The 15,425-nt window shown below is 51.4% G+C and overlaps 1 pseudogene; it reads left to right on the forward strand.

Annotated features, from left to right (window-relative positions):
* Positions 1-6,937: 6,937 nt before the first annotated feature.
* LOC148217873 (serine/threonine-protein kinase pim-1-like) lies at positions 6,938-11,930 on the forward strand (annotated as a pseudogene).
* Positions 11,931-15,425: the final 3,495 nt, after the last annotated feature.

Consider the following 15,425-nt stretch of genomic DNA (forward strand, 5'->3'; position numbering starts at 1 on the left):
GAGGAAGATCTCCAGCGTGGGATATTTCTGCAAGAGCCTTCAACCCTTTCAGAGCCTGGGTGAGAGCTGCCAGAGTGCAGAGGGAGGCAGCCCTTTGGACAGGCGTCCCTGCTCCCTCAGAGCCACGGCTATGAGACAAACAGCCTCATCCCTGAGGATGCAGATGGGCAGGAGAAGCCTGAAAGCAAAGCTGTGAAAACCTTTGAATCACTCGTCCATCTTGTGTCCATCTTGGGTAGAGCCACGGCCGGGCTCTTGTACTGCCCAAGGTGTATCCTTTGAAGGGCTTTTAGTAAACACCTCCTTGGTTCCTTTAAAACTCTTCAGCTCCCTCTGTTCCAGGCAGCCTCTCCTAGGCATCACACCGAGCAACACTGCAAAGTCCTTGAAGAGGGCAAGCCCTGCTCAGCAGAAAGCAAAGCACCCGCCGTGTTTGATCCACAGCATTCCCATGCAAACACAACACGTGCCAGCCACTGGCAAGAAAGAAACCATATGGCAATCAAAACCAGAGCAGTGAGAGCACCATGAGCGCTCCTTGGCAAATCCTGATTTATTTAGAGCACAGGCACTGCAGAAGTCATTGAGCTGCTAACAAAATCCTCTTTCTGCCTTCGACAGCCAGTTCAGGAGAGCTCCCCAGAGGCAGAGGAACTTCAAGTCTCCTTTGTCTCTGGAGGATCTGCTCAGGTACAGAATGATCGGTGTTTCCAGTTGGGAATACTGCAGTGTCCTGGGAACTGTGGGCTTGACACTGCTGGCACCAGCACTCCTCCTCACATGCCATTGGCTCCAGGGAACGATTCATTGCAACGGGCTCAGCTCCCGTTCTTAATTCCAGCCTTCTTACTTCCAGGCTTTCTCTGGCCACGTGCATCTTCAGCCATGATCTGCTCTGCTGATCCCTGAGGTGGGCTGGGCTGTGATGGCACAAAGGGGCTGAGTGCTGGGTGAGGCAGGGCTGTGTTGTGCTGGCCACAGCGCTGTGACATCACTGTGCTGGCGCTATATAAGAGGGGCCAGCAGCCGCCACTGCCACTGCAGTCGCGACGGGATGCACCAGAGCCATGAGTGACAGTGACATGCCAGTGATTGTGCTTGTCCTGCTGCTGGCCACTGTGGCTGTCTGCTGGGCCATTGGCCACTGTTCCTTGGTGTGATCCTAGGAGAGGCTGCCTGGGAGAGCCTCAACCCTTGTAAGGACAGCACCCCAGCATACACCTGCCATCCTTGCAGGGACCTCAGGCTGTCAGAGAGCCTCCATCCTGGCAGGAGCCTCTGCAATCTCTGACAACCTCCATCCCTTGCAGAGGCGCAGTGAGACCTGTGGAGAGCCTGGTGCAGGAATGGCTAGAAGAGAGAGGCCATAGTCAGATCAATTTAGTCAGGCTAACAAAGCAGGCCTCAGCCTCAAGGGCACAGTAAAAGGGAAGGCACGTAGAATTGTGATAAGATGAACAAAGACAGACTGTAAAAGAAGAACTAGAAGAACTCTGCTAGCCATGAAATTGCAAAAGTGTAGCTACAAACTTAGCCAATCAGCATAGTGACGCAAATGGCAAGGCAACCAATGATGAGCTTAGCTTTTGCAATATGCATGAGCTAATTAGGTACTGTATTTAATCGCCACTCTGCGTATCAATAAATGAGACTTTGCTGATGACCGAATTGGTGTCCGCGTCTCCCTTCTCCGACAAATGGTGACCCCGACGCTGTCCCTCCGTGCCTAAAAAGAAAAACGGGGGAGAACGCGCCACGGTCGGTGAAGTTGAGCTTGGGGCCTGCTGCAACCGGGTCGGTGTCAAACGACGTAGGAAAGACACCCTCAGGAGCTACAGAGGTGGTCCTGGGCCATACGTGCTGCCGAAGCCGGAGAGTTGCAACGGCGCCGACGGTAAAAAATGGACAGGCAAGCAGCATATGATTTATTTATAGCACATATAGATAAGATAGGGCTAAAAGAGCTTAATCCCAGGAAGGACATACCGGGGTTGTTAGCCTGGGGTTATGCTAAAGGCTTATTCACTAACCCTCATAGTGTGCATGAGTTAAATGAGTGGCGTAAGTTAGGAGATGTACTGTGGGAGGCAGTATTAGAAGATGATAAGACGGCAAAGAAGTTGGGAAAAATCTGGCAGGTAGTTCATAACGCGCTCCTGAAGCAACAGGCAGAGAAAAGGGCGGCACAGCAGGCAGTAGAAGCATATAAAAGAAATGCTCAGTATGGCGATAATGAGCCCCTTGCACCAAGCACAAGAAGGGTTGAAATACCTATTCTTAGAGACGCGGCAGGAATGGCCGATGGGGCTAGTTGCACTTGGCCCTCTGCACCCCCCTCAGAAGAACTGGGGAATAACGCTGCCAAAGCAGCGGAGGCAATTGCAGAGGGCGAAATATCCCAACCTTGCGGCGTAGAATCCCCTTGCCGGCCTGAACCTAGCATCCCTAAACCTGCCAGTGAGCCAAATCCTGTCCCTAGGGCGGAAAGCGACCTGCGGGGGGAAGTGGCAAGGCAGAGGAGGGAGGCGTGGAATATGCTAGCTAGACACGGCCTGGAGACTGGGGATGACGCCGCTGTGAGCGCAGTCAAAGTCTGGACCTTTCCTGTAACATACACACAGGGAGTAAACCAACAAGGACAAGCTGTACAAGTGGGAGAGTATGAACCACTTGATTGGAAGTTGCTAGCACAGTTACGACAGACAGTGAGTCAGTTCGGTTTTCGCAGCGAGCCAGCTAAGCAAATGCTAGACTATCTATTCGACACATATCTATTACTGCCAAATGATCTAAAAAGCATAACTAAATTGATTTTCACACCACATCAGCAGATGCTGTTTAATGCTCACTGGCAAGCTCTTGTTGCCGAGGCAGTTGCGGTACAAAGGGGTCAGGGTGATCCCTTAGCCGGAATTACAGCAGATGAGTTAATGGGAGTGGGCGCATTTCGCAGGTCAGAAACTCAGTTACTCCCGGGGGCCGACAGGGTTAGAGAAGCCATGCGTATCGTAAGAAATGCCATCAATCAAGTCAAAGATAGCTCAGGCATACCCATGTATATGGGGATAAAACAGGGAAGAAATAAATCCTTTGGAGACTTTGTAGATAAGGCTGCTGCTGCTATTAAAAAGGCAAGAGTCCCAGAGTATATGAGAGGGGCGCAGGTTTTCTTAGTTAATGCACTAAAAGAATTAGGCTTAGGGCTGCAGAAACAAGCCGAGTCCACACAGTCACAGGTGTTAGCCGCTCTTGCTCCGCTCCGTGCTTCTACGGCGGCCCCAGCCACATCGAACGACCACCAGCCTCCCTCGGCGCGCTGCTACAGATGCGGGTGGATGCGGCGCAGCCCGACGGGCGCCGCCGATCAGCCCCCGGCGGCCGCCGCCATATTAGCCCCGGTCACAAGTAGCCGCCGTGACACCAGCGCCATCTCCTGTCTGCAACCAGCCACAACAGGAAGCCTGGGACTTGACTTGGCAGCCGCAATAAAAACATCATTAATAACAACACGCCCCGCTAAAGTCCCAACTGGAGTACAAAGCCCGGTAACTATTAAAGGACAAGCTTTTGGAGGACTAATAGTGGGACGCTCATCAAGCTCCATTTTAGGACTGTTTGTACTACCAGGTGTCATCGATGCAGACTACACTGGGGAAATACAAATAATAGTCTATACTCCTTTTCCTCCTCTAACGATTGAGGCAAATCAACGTATTGCTCAATTTATTCCACTTCCACAGTTAAGCCGGGGTGTTCAACCACAAACACAAACCCCGCGCAAGGACCAAGGTTTTGGATCCTCTGGTGTTGCTCTGCTCACAATGGATCTCAATACTAGACCCAAAAAGGAGGTGAGGTTCACCTATGCAGGACGTACAATAAAAATGATGGGACTTTTAGACACTGGAGCAGATACCAGCATTGTTTCTCCAGAAAAATGGCCCTGTGATTGGCCATCATTACAAACCACGGATACCGTGACGGGCGTCGGAGGGTTCACCCTCGCAAAGAAAACGCCCCCAATAAGGGTTACTATAGATGGGCAGGACTTGGTAACTGTGTTATCAGTAGTTGCATTACCGCCCATGGTACATTGTCTAATTGGAAGGGACATTTTAGCTCAGCTTGGGGTCGTTCTATCCAACGAGCACCCTTTGGGGTAATTGCCATTGCTTGGACTTTCCCAATCCCAATCACCTAGACTACCAATGAACCGGTAATGGTTAAGCAATGGCCTCTAAAAAGGGAAAGTCTAATACAAGCACATCAACTCGTGGAAGATCAATTTCAACAAGGACATTTAAAACTTTCCACAAGCCCATGGAACACGCCAATTTTTGTGATTAAAAAGAAATCAGGGAAATATCGTCTTCTGCATGATTTAAGAGCAGTAAATGATCAAATGGAAGCAATGGGAGCATTACAACCGGGACTTCCCAATCCAGCCATGCTCCCACAACATTGGCCTCTTTTAATTATTGATTTAAAGGACTGCTTTTTTACTATAGCCTTACACCCCCAGGATACAAAAAGATTTGCATTTACCCTACCGGCAATTAACAGGGGGGAACCTGACAAAAGATATGAATAGACTGTTCTCCCACAAGGTATGAAAAACTCGCCTACTTTGTGCCAATTATATGTTGATGCGGCCTTGCAACCCCTAAGACTAAAATGGCCCGACACAATTATTTACCACTACATGGATGACATCCTATTCGCCCAGAAAATAGCATTTACAGATATTCAAATGCAGGAAATTCGAAACACCTTAGCAAAAGCATCTCTCATGATAGCTCCAGAAAAGATACAGCAATCTACACCATGGAAGTACCTGGGATGGACTATTACAAATCAAATCATACGGCCGCAAAAACTTCAAATTGCAACAAAAATCACCAATCTAAATGAAGCACAACGCTTACTAGGAGATCTACAGTGGCTCAAACCAATTGTTGGGATACCCAACTCTCTGCTAGAATCCCTCAGGCCACTGCTCAAGGGGACCGATCCAACCACACCTGTAACCATGACACCACAACAAAAAGACGCTCTCAATGGCATTATTCGCTGCGTCAATGAAGGATTTGTCTCCCGCCGAGATGTATCATTACCTATAGACCTCACCATTTGGAATACTCCTGATCATCTGCTTGGAGCACTTACACAGACACAAAAGAAAACGGGGGAGATACAGGTACTAGAGTGGATAACCCCACCTTTACAAGCAAAAAGGACAATCAGTACAAAAATCGAACAAGTAGCTACCTTGATTCGTAAGGGTCGGGTAAGGATTCTGGAAATCACCGGAACAGGCCCGACCGCAATCCACCTACCCATGAAAAAGGAGGACTTAGATTGGTACCTCCTCAACTCTGAGGACTTACAAACGGCTTTGCTGGAAGCTGAAGCAGCAGTCAACACAGGACCGCTGACACCACGTCACCTTCAGTGGTTAGGAAATTGGGACTGGGTATCAAAGCCAACACGATCGGAACAACCGATAGCAGGTGCCATCACAGCATTCACGGATGCCGGAAAGAAATCGAGGAGGGCAGCCATCACCTGGAAAGAAGGCCCTCGATGGAAAAAGCAGATAATAGACGCTGCTCCAGAGGACAGTTTACAAACATTGGAATTGCTTGCTATTGTGTGGGCACTAAGTGAACTGCAAGGGCCTTTGAATGTGGTCACTGACTCGTTTTATGTTGCAGGAGTAGCACAGAGAATTGAAGACGCCTCTGTGAAAGAGGTGCAGAACAAAAGACTCTATGAACTCTTACTGCAGCTAAAGCGAGCAGTAGGGGCAAGGTTTAAGCCTTATTGTATCATACACATCAGAAGCCACAAGTGGGATGTAGGCTTGGGAGAGGGCAATGCCAGGGCAGATAGATTGGTTATGAATGTAGCAGATGATAGGGGGATTGAGGCAAGAGAATCACACACACGATTTCACCAGAATGCTAAGGGATTGGTGCGCGAGTTCAAAATAGGCATACAAGAAGCTAAAGCAATAGTGAGAGCCTGTCCCACCTGTAGTCATCACAACAGTGGGGTGGGTCTTGGGTGTGGGGTAAATCCTCGGGGTCTAGAAAGTAATGAAATTTGGCAAATGGACGTTACACACGTAGCAGAATTTGGTAGGCTCAAATACGTACACGTCACAATAGACACCTACAGCAAGTACATTTGGGCTACCGCACAAACAGGAGAAAAGGCAATCCATGTAATAAGGCACCTAACAAGTTGCTTTGCAGTCATGGGAATGCCTAGGGAAATAAAGACCGACAATGGACCAGCCTATGTCGGCAAAAGAGTAAGCCAGTTTATGAGACTCTGGGGAATCAAACACATCACAGGAGTACCACACTCACCCACAGGACAAGCCATAGTAGAAAGAGCCAATGGGACACTCAAACAGTACCTACTCAAGCACAAATCCATAGATGATCCACAAGAAAGGTTAGCTAAGGTTCTTTATGTCATGAATTTTTTGTGTGTGTTTGGGGAAGAATCAGAGCCGCCTGCAATTAGGCATAGAGGAAAAAGGGAAAGTAACAAGGAAGAAAGCACAAAAGCGTGGGTAAAATACCGGGATCCAAAGACAGGAGTATGGAATGGCCCCGCTGAGGTAATATACTGGGGCAGAGGTTATGTTTGTGTTTCTACTCCCACAGGAACAGTTTGGGTCCCTGCTAGATGGGTGAAGCCCATTCTAAATGACCGAGTGGGCGGAAAGATTCCTGGGGATACGATTGACACCAAACGACCGGGAACGGATTCATCAGAAAATAGCAGTGACCTTGCAGCCCTATTTACAAGAGCTGGGACGGTATAGCCGCGTAGCCCGTGAAGCACTGCAGCGACCGCCATTGGACTGGGCCGATTGGATTGAGATCCACGCCTACGAGGAAGAACAGCCCCTCAATGACCGTCCATGTTGCGCATGTGGAGGGTCGTGGTGTGAAGCTTGGGTGGCTCTAAAGTGTGGGGGCTGTGGGGACTGCACATGGGTAAGACAAAGAGCAGTATATAGATTGTGGTGTCGAGAGTGTCAAAGGGAAGACCTAAGACGCTCAAGCTGGGGTGCGGCATTAGAGGGAGAAGCAGGAGTACCGTTTGCACAGATCCCGAGTGTATATGAAGCACCAGAACAGCTTCTGTTAGCTTGGGCCCGGTGGGAAATAACTAATTGGCTCTGGAGGCAGAGCATCACTGCAAAATCTTGCATTGTCGCTACCCGATGCATGACTAAAGTGCCATATCTGCCTTTCCCTCGGATAGGGCCAGTTAAACCAGGTACCGACCCAGGAGAGGTATTAGACCAGTGCATAGAGAAGGTAAAACAGTGGCACATAGCCGCAGCTAACCCGAAGTACAGAAGGAGTGGGCTACCTAAGCAATCAAAATGATACTCATCACACTGCTTATGCTTACTAACTTTGCTTGCACAAATGCTTTTCCAATGGAGCACACATCTAGAAAAAATGTATGGGTAACATTTGCTAACATAACGAAGCAAGAATCAATCTGCTTAAGCTTAGGGGGAGCACAGAACCCCTTCAAAACTTGTCTTGTAGGATTACCAGTCTGGAAGCCAAGAGAGTTTGCAGGGTATCTTAATAACAGTAACCTGCCTGCAAAGAGAGATGACGATTTATTACAAGGCTGTGCCTACCTTAGCATTTATCCCTCACAACATGATGGATGCTGGCAATGTGAATTTGTCCTAGCTTTGAATAGAACCTTAGCCTCTCCTCCGGAGGAGATTGATCTCTTTGGAAGCACTAACGCCTCAATGGGGAAAAACGCAGGAAGATGGTTTAGTTTTTTGCCCCTAGAAAACAAAAACTTTAACACACACCGCAAGTATTGGGCAACCCTTGATTCGGCCCTTACTAGTCTATCAACAATTCATACTCAACTCTACCCCAAATGTAACGGTAGGTACATCACAAAGGCAAGAGCACTACCCCCAGGAATATTTTTAATTTGTGGGGATCGTGCCTGGAATGGTATTCCAGTGAGGCCACAAGGGGGACCCTGCTATCTAGGGAAACTAACCATGTTTCACCCCAATGTAACTACTCTCATGCAACTTGCAAACAATGCAAATAGAACAAAACGCAGTTTACACGATCTTGACTGCACAGACATAGGGCAACCACACTTTTGGAGTGAGTTTAGACAGGTAGCAACTGCTGTACTCCTCCCCCACGCAGCAGCCAGGAAAGCTATGGCCCTAGCCAAACAGTTAGGGTGCTGGGCAAAAGATAAATTTAACACCACCTCTCAGGTGTTAGATATGATGGCCAGGGATGTCTCAAGTGTTAACCATGCAGTACTGCAAAACAGAGCAGCCATCGATTTCCTACTTCTAGCACAGGGACACGGTTGTGAAGAATTTGAAGGAATGTGCTGCATGAATTTGTCTGACCACTCTGAATCCATTCACAAAAAGATACGAGACATACAAAACAGACTACATGACCTAAAGGAGAAAGATGGTTGGGACATTGATGAATGGCTAAAGAGCCTGGGCCTTGGAGGATGGATTCGGACCATCATTAAGTATGCTATCATGATCTTAGGCGTATTCTTATGCTTAGCTTTGTTGCTTCCTTGCTTAATAACTTGCTTACAGAATTTCATCCAAAAAACTGTTAGCAAAGCTTGGCATACTAATCTTCTCGCTCAAAAAGAAAACGGGGGAAGTGTGGAGAGCCTGGTGCAGGAATGGCTAGAAGAGAGAGGCCATAGTCAGATCAATTTAGTCAGGCTAACAAAGCAGGCCTCAGCCTCAAGGGCACAGTAAAAGGGAAGGCACGTAGAATTGTGATAAGATGAACAAAGACAGACTGTAAAAGAAGAACTAGAAGAACTCTGCTAGCCATGAAATTGCAAAAGTGTAGCTACAAACTTAGCCAATCAGCATAGTGACGCAAATGGCAAGGCAACCAATGATGAGCTTAGCTTTTGCAATATGCATGAGCTAATTAGGTACTGTATTTAATCGCCACTCTGCGTATCAATAAATGAGACTTTGCTGATGACCGAATTGGTGTCCGCGTCTCCCTTCTCCGACAGAGACCTGTCTGCCTGCGGACGGTGCAGAGCCCGTGGACAGGTCTCCCAGCTCCCTGGGCGTCAAGAACCTGGGCACAACCCTGACCGTTGACGTGGCCAGGAAAGCCCAGAAGTCCAAGTGGGAGCCCAGCCCGAGCCAGGGGAGCCTTCACAGGAGCAGCTGGCGGAGCAGCGAGCATCCTGGAGCCAGCAGTTGCAGGCCCACAGCTGCCAGGATGCTGTGCCAGTTGTGCCAGCCGGCAACAGCCCCAGCCTCGTGGTGGAGACAACCCTCGAGACACCAAGGGGGTTCCTCCATCTCCAGGAAGCTGCCCCAAGAGAGACTTCAACCACCACGAAGGCCTCTCTAATAGCAGGTGAGATGTGCCTAAGAGCTGTCTTAGGTTTCCCCTGGGCTCTTGAGGGGCATCCCCAGGCCGGGCCAGGGCCCCTGAAGACACCACGGCTACTTCCAGTGGCTGTGACGTCAAGGGCTTTAGAGGTTTCAAAAAGCCCTGTCTTCTTTGCAGCTGCTCCTGGGACCCCCCTGTGTGACGCCTCGGGCTGTAGCCCCGGCTGTTCTCAACATCACAGTGCAGCCCGTGACGCCGGGGACAACGACAGTGCCGCCCTGCCCCGCTGGCACCGCGGCTCCTGCAGCCGCCTCCGTGCCCTGCCCTGCCCCAGCTGTGCCGCTCGCCAGCCCAACGGCTACCCCGCAGTGGCCGCAGCCCGGCACGCAGCAGGAAGCAGGTGAGAGCAGCGTGGCCCGCGCTGGCCCGGCGCGCCTGACTGGTGGACATTTGAACAGGGGGCCCTGGGCTCGAGGCTGATGGCTCGCTCTTGGCCACAGGGCAAAAGAAGCAGCTGCAGGAGCTGTACCAGCTGGGCCCGTAGCTGGCGACCGGTGGCTTTGGCACCATTTTCTCGGGTATCCGCCTCTCGAATGGGAGCCCGGTGAGTGGCCGCAACGGCCGGCGTGGGAGGAGGGGCAGGGCTTGAGCTCAGGCCCCCTCTCTCGATGGCTTGCAGGTGGCCATCAGACGCGTGGCCCGGGAGAGCGTACTGCAGTGGGACGAGCTGGTGCGTGAGCGCGGCCAGCGGGACAGAGCAAGGCAGAGCGGGGCGGGGTGGGCAGGGATAAGCCCGGGGCCCCGGCAGTGACAGGCAGGGGATGGAGGGGGGGAGCGGGGCGGGCGTGGGCTCAGCGTGCGAACTGGAGCATGGCGGGCCTGGGGATGCCAGAGACCGGGGCTGGGGCTGGGGCAGGGGCCACCTCGCAAGCATCCTCTGGGGCTTGGCAGGAAGCCAAAGCACCAGGAAGACTGCGGGGCATCCCAGGCAGGGGACAGCGCAGCTACAGGGCGGCATCAGGCCTGCTGCAGGCATTGTCTCCTCCTCACAGCCTGACAGCACCCGTGCTCCCATGGAGATCGTGCTGATGGAGAAGGTGGGCTCTGGCTGCCACTCCATCATCCAGCTGCTCGACTGGTTTGAGCTGCCTGACAGCTTCCTCCTGGTGATGGAGTGTCCGAAGCCATCGTAGGATCTCCTGCAGTTCCTGTGAGAGCAGGGCTTCCTGAACGAGGAGGTGGCGCGCTGGCTTTTCCGCCAGGTGCTGGAGGCCGTGTGCACCGCCTGCAGCGTCCTGCGCCGCAACATCAAGCCGGAGAACCTCCTCGTGGACCCGGTGCCCTATGACCTGAAGCTCATTGACTTCGGTTGCGGCACCTTCCTCCAGGAGCGGGCCTACACACGGTTTGCCGGTGACCCCCCAGCCCGGGCCCCGCTGCCAGGGCCAGGCACTGCACGGCGCCATTCCCTGCCGGGCCGCGGGCTGCGGCCTTCAGCCGGCTGCTGGCTGCCCTGTGGCACGGGGCAGATGCCGTTCCCCAGGAGCCGGCTGCCGGCCCTGCCCACAGAGGGGGGGCTGCAGAAGCCGGGGCCCGGCCCCTCGGCCTGCCTGGCCCGCAAGGGCATGGGCTGCTCCGCTGGCCTTCTTCGCCTTGCAGAATCGTTTCTTGGCTTTGGCCAGGTGGTTGGGGGACGTGCGGTGGCCTCCGGGGGAAGTCGGGGCCGCCGGCGCAGCCCCTGCCTCAGCCGGGAGGCCGGCGCCAGGCTCTGGAAGGCAGCGGCCTGCGCCTGCACAGCGCCGCCTGTCTCCCCTAGGAACACGCGCGTACAGCCCGCCCGAGGGCATCGGCCTTGGCTGCTACCAGGGCCGCTCGGCGACCGTCTGGTCCCTGGGCGTGCTGCTGTACGAAATGGTGTGCGGGAGCCTTCCCTTCTGGGACAACCGCGACATCGTGTCGGGGCAGCTCTTCTTCGGGCTCCAGCTCTCTCCAGGTTGGTATCCGGCCTCAAGAAGGCAGGCTTTGGCAGATGGCGGCACTCAGCCCGGCGGGGCCCTCGCACAGCTGGGCAGGATGTCGCTGTGCCCTCAAGGGCCGGCCGCGGGAGGCGGCCCGTGCCCACGGGCTCCGTGCGGCACGCGTGGCTGAAGGCGGTGGCCGTGTCCCGCCGTGCCGCTCTCCCGCACGGGGCAGAGTCGGTCGGGTCCTGCGGGCGCCGGGGGCAGCTGGGCAGGAGCCTTCTGCAAATGACCGGCACTTTCTGGCTTCTCTGCCCAGAGTGCGAACATCTGATCCGCTGGTGTTTGTCCAAGCACCCCGCGGACAGGCCAGAGCTGGAGCAGATCTTCTGGCACCCTTGAGTGCGGGCCGGGCATTTCTGATGCCTTTCAGGAGCCTCTGCAGCACCCAGTTCCCACGTCTCACACAGGACTCAAAAAATAAAACAACTACAAACAAATCCATTGCAGGGTGTCAAGTCTGCTCCTTGTCAGCAGCTTCAGCTAAAGCAACCTCCTGGCAAAAGGGCTAATCCCTTAGGTGCTCCCTTCAGCTTTCTTCAAGCTTTCCTTGCCTTTCCTTCTGCATGGGAACTCTGTGTCTTCCAGCACTGGCTGGAGCACAGGTAGGAAGACCTTTAGCAAGCCACGAAATGCAACATTGAAACAACAGCTGTCCTTTCAAGCTGAGGCCACCATTTGGGTGTCTCCAGAAGTGAAACAAGGGAGGGCTCTGTGTGCATTCCAAGGGCCTGCGGGTGGCAGGGGCAGAGACGTTGCTCTGCTATGAAAGCTGGGAGAAGAGCCAGAAGCACCAAAACCTCATTTCACCCTGAGCCCTGATGAACTTTTCCTCTTTCTTTCCCTCCAACCACTGGCAGGCAAATGCAGGCCAGGCCTTGTGGCTCGTGGCAGAGCCTTCTTCCTCCCAGGGAGATTCCTCACAGCCACACACCATGGCCTTGGCCAGGTGTGGACCCTGAGAGAGGACAGAGGCTCTGTTTGTTCCTGCAAGGTGAGATCCAGCTGGAAACACGTACCACTCTGTGCCTGAGTAGACCCTCCAGAGACAAAGGGAGTTGAAGTTCCTCTGCCTCTGGGGAGCTCTCCTGAACTGGCTGTCAAAGGCAGAAAGAGGATTTTGTTAGCAGTTCACTGTCTTCTGCAGTGCCTGTGCTCTAAATAAATCAGGATTTGCCAAGGAGCGCTCATGGTGCTCTCACTGCTCTGGTTTTGATTGCCATATGGTTTCTTTCTTGCCAGTGGCTGGCATGTGTTGTGTTTGCATGGGAATGCTGTGGATCAAACACGGCGGGTGCTTTGCTTTCTGCTGAGCAGGGCTTGCCCTCTTCAAGGACTTTGCAGTGTTCCTTGGTGTGATGCCCAGGAGAGGCTGCCTGGAACAGAGGCAGCTGGACAGTGTAAAAGGAATCCAGGAGAGGTTTATAAGAAGGCTTTCAAAGGATACACCTTGGGCAGTATAAGAGCACAGTGATGGATCTACCCAAGATGGATGCAAGATGGACGACCACTCAAAGGTTTTCACAGCTTTGCTTTCAGGCTTTTCCTGCCCATCTGCATCCTCAGGGATGAGGCTGTTTGTCTCATAGCCGTGGCCCTGAGGGAGCAGGGACGCCTGTCCAAAGGGCTGCCTCCCTCTGCACTCTGGCAGCTCTCACTGAGGTTCTAGCAGGGGTGAAGGCTGTTGCAGTACAATCCGAAGGCTGCAGGCCTTCCTCACCCTGCTCCTCCACTGCTGATACCAACGAGTTCCCTGCACAAAGGAACGCCACCTTTTCTTCTGGAGGAACTTGTTCCTGCACAACACCAAGGGTCTTCTCCTCTGGCACCACCACAGCATCCTTAAAGCTGTGATTTAGCAAGCCACAGCTCCTGCAAAGTGCTGCTCTGTAGCTGCCTGCCAGAAACCCCTTCTGCAATGGCCTTGGCCTCCACTCCTGCTTTCTGGATTTTCCTGGCCAATCTGCTTGCTCAAGGAGGAACAGGTTCTACCAATACCTGGGGGAAAGAAAACCAAGAGGATTTGGAATAAGAGAACAAAGAACGCTACTCAGTCAAGGCAGGAGAGATGTAACAAAGTCTCCAAAATGGAGTAAGTAGCAAAAATAAGGTGGTATGGAGAAGAAATTGTTCTACAAGAACTTGTTATAGGAAATGAAAGCTAATGTTGCTACTAGGGAATCCATCATGTATATTATTGCTTAGCAGACAGTGGAACTTTTCTACTATTGGCTGTCCAGGCTCAAGCTATTCTAACCTGATAGCCATAATATTAAAAAATCTATGTACATTTGGAAGAAAGGCTTCCAGTTCTATTAAGGCTGGGCACTGTGAATCCTTCTTACCTTACAGATGCCCATGGATGTGAGGGTGCAGGCAGTCCTGTCCAAAGGGCTTCCTCCCTCTCCAGTCCAGCAGCTCTCACCGAGGCTCTGGCAGTGATGCAGACTCTTGCCACAAGTCACCCAGCTGTGGACATCTTCCTCTTCCTCGTCCTGTTCCTGCACTGCCTGCTCCAGACATTGAGCTGGACAAGGTAACAATGCTGCCTTTGCTTTGCTGGAGGATCTCGGCCAGCACCACACCAAGGCCCTTCTCCGATGGCAGAGGTGCATTTTCTTCAGAGCCACACACTGGCAATCAGCAGCTCCAGCACATTTGTTCCTGCGACACATTCTCAATATTGCCTTGCTGCTGCTGTGTGCTGCACTCACAGCTTTGCTTCCAGGCCTTTCCTGCCCATCTGCATCCTCAGGGATGAGGCTGTTTGTCTCATAGCCGTGGCTCTGAGGGAGCAGGGACGCCTGTCCAAAGGGTTGCCTCCCTCTGCACTCTGGCAGCTCTCACCCAGGCTCTGGCAGAGATGGAGGCTCTTGCCACAGGTATCCCAGTGTATAAGGTCTTACTCATCGTTCTCCTGTACTGCTGATGGCAGGGACTTCACTGGAGATGGGATCACCTGCCTTTGCTCCTGAACCTTTTTCTGCAGCACCATTCTGAGCATCTTCTCCTAAGGCACTGTCACAGCATTGAGGCAGCCATGGACTGGTGACTGACAGTGCAGGACAGGTGGTTTTGGGACACACCTCTGGGAACAGCTTCTGTGAAAGGGCCAGGCTCCCTTTTTTGCCCTTTCGTGGCCATCTGTATTCTCAGGGTTGAATCGTTGTTGGTCCTCTGGCCTCTTGTCCTGCATTTTTGGAGGCCTACTTTTTACATTCTCCTTCAAGATAAAAGGTTTCATACCTTGATTCTCTTCTTCTAGCTTTGAATACATCATCTCTTCTGTAACTCCTTACAGTGTACAAAAGTTTGTTTAAGGTCTTTTTCAAAACCTTTATAGTGACTATGCTTCATAACTGTTGCAAGTCTTATTATTTCATATCCTAGCTTATACACCATCTCTGTCCAGATTAACATTTTACAATATACAATGCAATTATTAATTTCCTCTATGTACATCATATAATTACACATATTTGTCAGATTTTTTTTTGCAAAAAACAAGGGCTATTTTTTCTCTGGTTTATATTCTTCCCTTGTGAACTCATCTGTTTCCTGATTTCACTTCCTCTATTTAGAAGACATTTTCTATTACTTATTGTTGCAATGATTCTCCAATCCTTCCATACTACTTTATAGCTGTTGCAACATGTACTTATAAGACATTTTTTGTTGTTTTGATTTATACTTTGGTAAATGATAAAACATGTATTTCACATTTCTGTGGACTGCAAGAATTTTTTACATTTTTAAGGGAAAGTATATTTTTAAAATTTTGGATATCATAATATAAAAATAATAGTTTAATTACCTGTCTGGTAGTAGATCTGTATCCATCATCTAAAAACGAAGCAAGCTTTTGATTTGACACACACATTTGCACTTTTTTATCCTGCATGAAATAAAGTAGAAAAAATATGCTATTATAATTTTATCTTCAACTGCACATCACTTTTAACCTTGAGTGAAGACTCTGCATTACTGA

Source organism: Sturnus vulgaris, unplaced genomic scaffold (genome assembly GCF_052056855.1).
Source record: "Sturnus vulgaris isolate bStuVul1 unplaced genomic scaffold, bStuVul1.hap1 Scaffold_198, whole genome shotgun sequence".
Lineage (NCBI taxonomy): Eukaryota > Metazoa > Chordata > Aves > Passeriformes > Sturnidae > Sturnus > Sturnus vulgaris.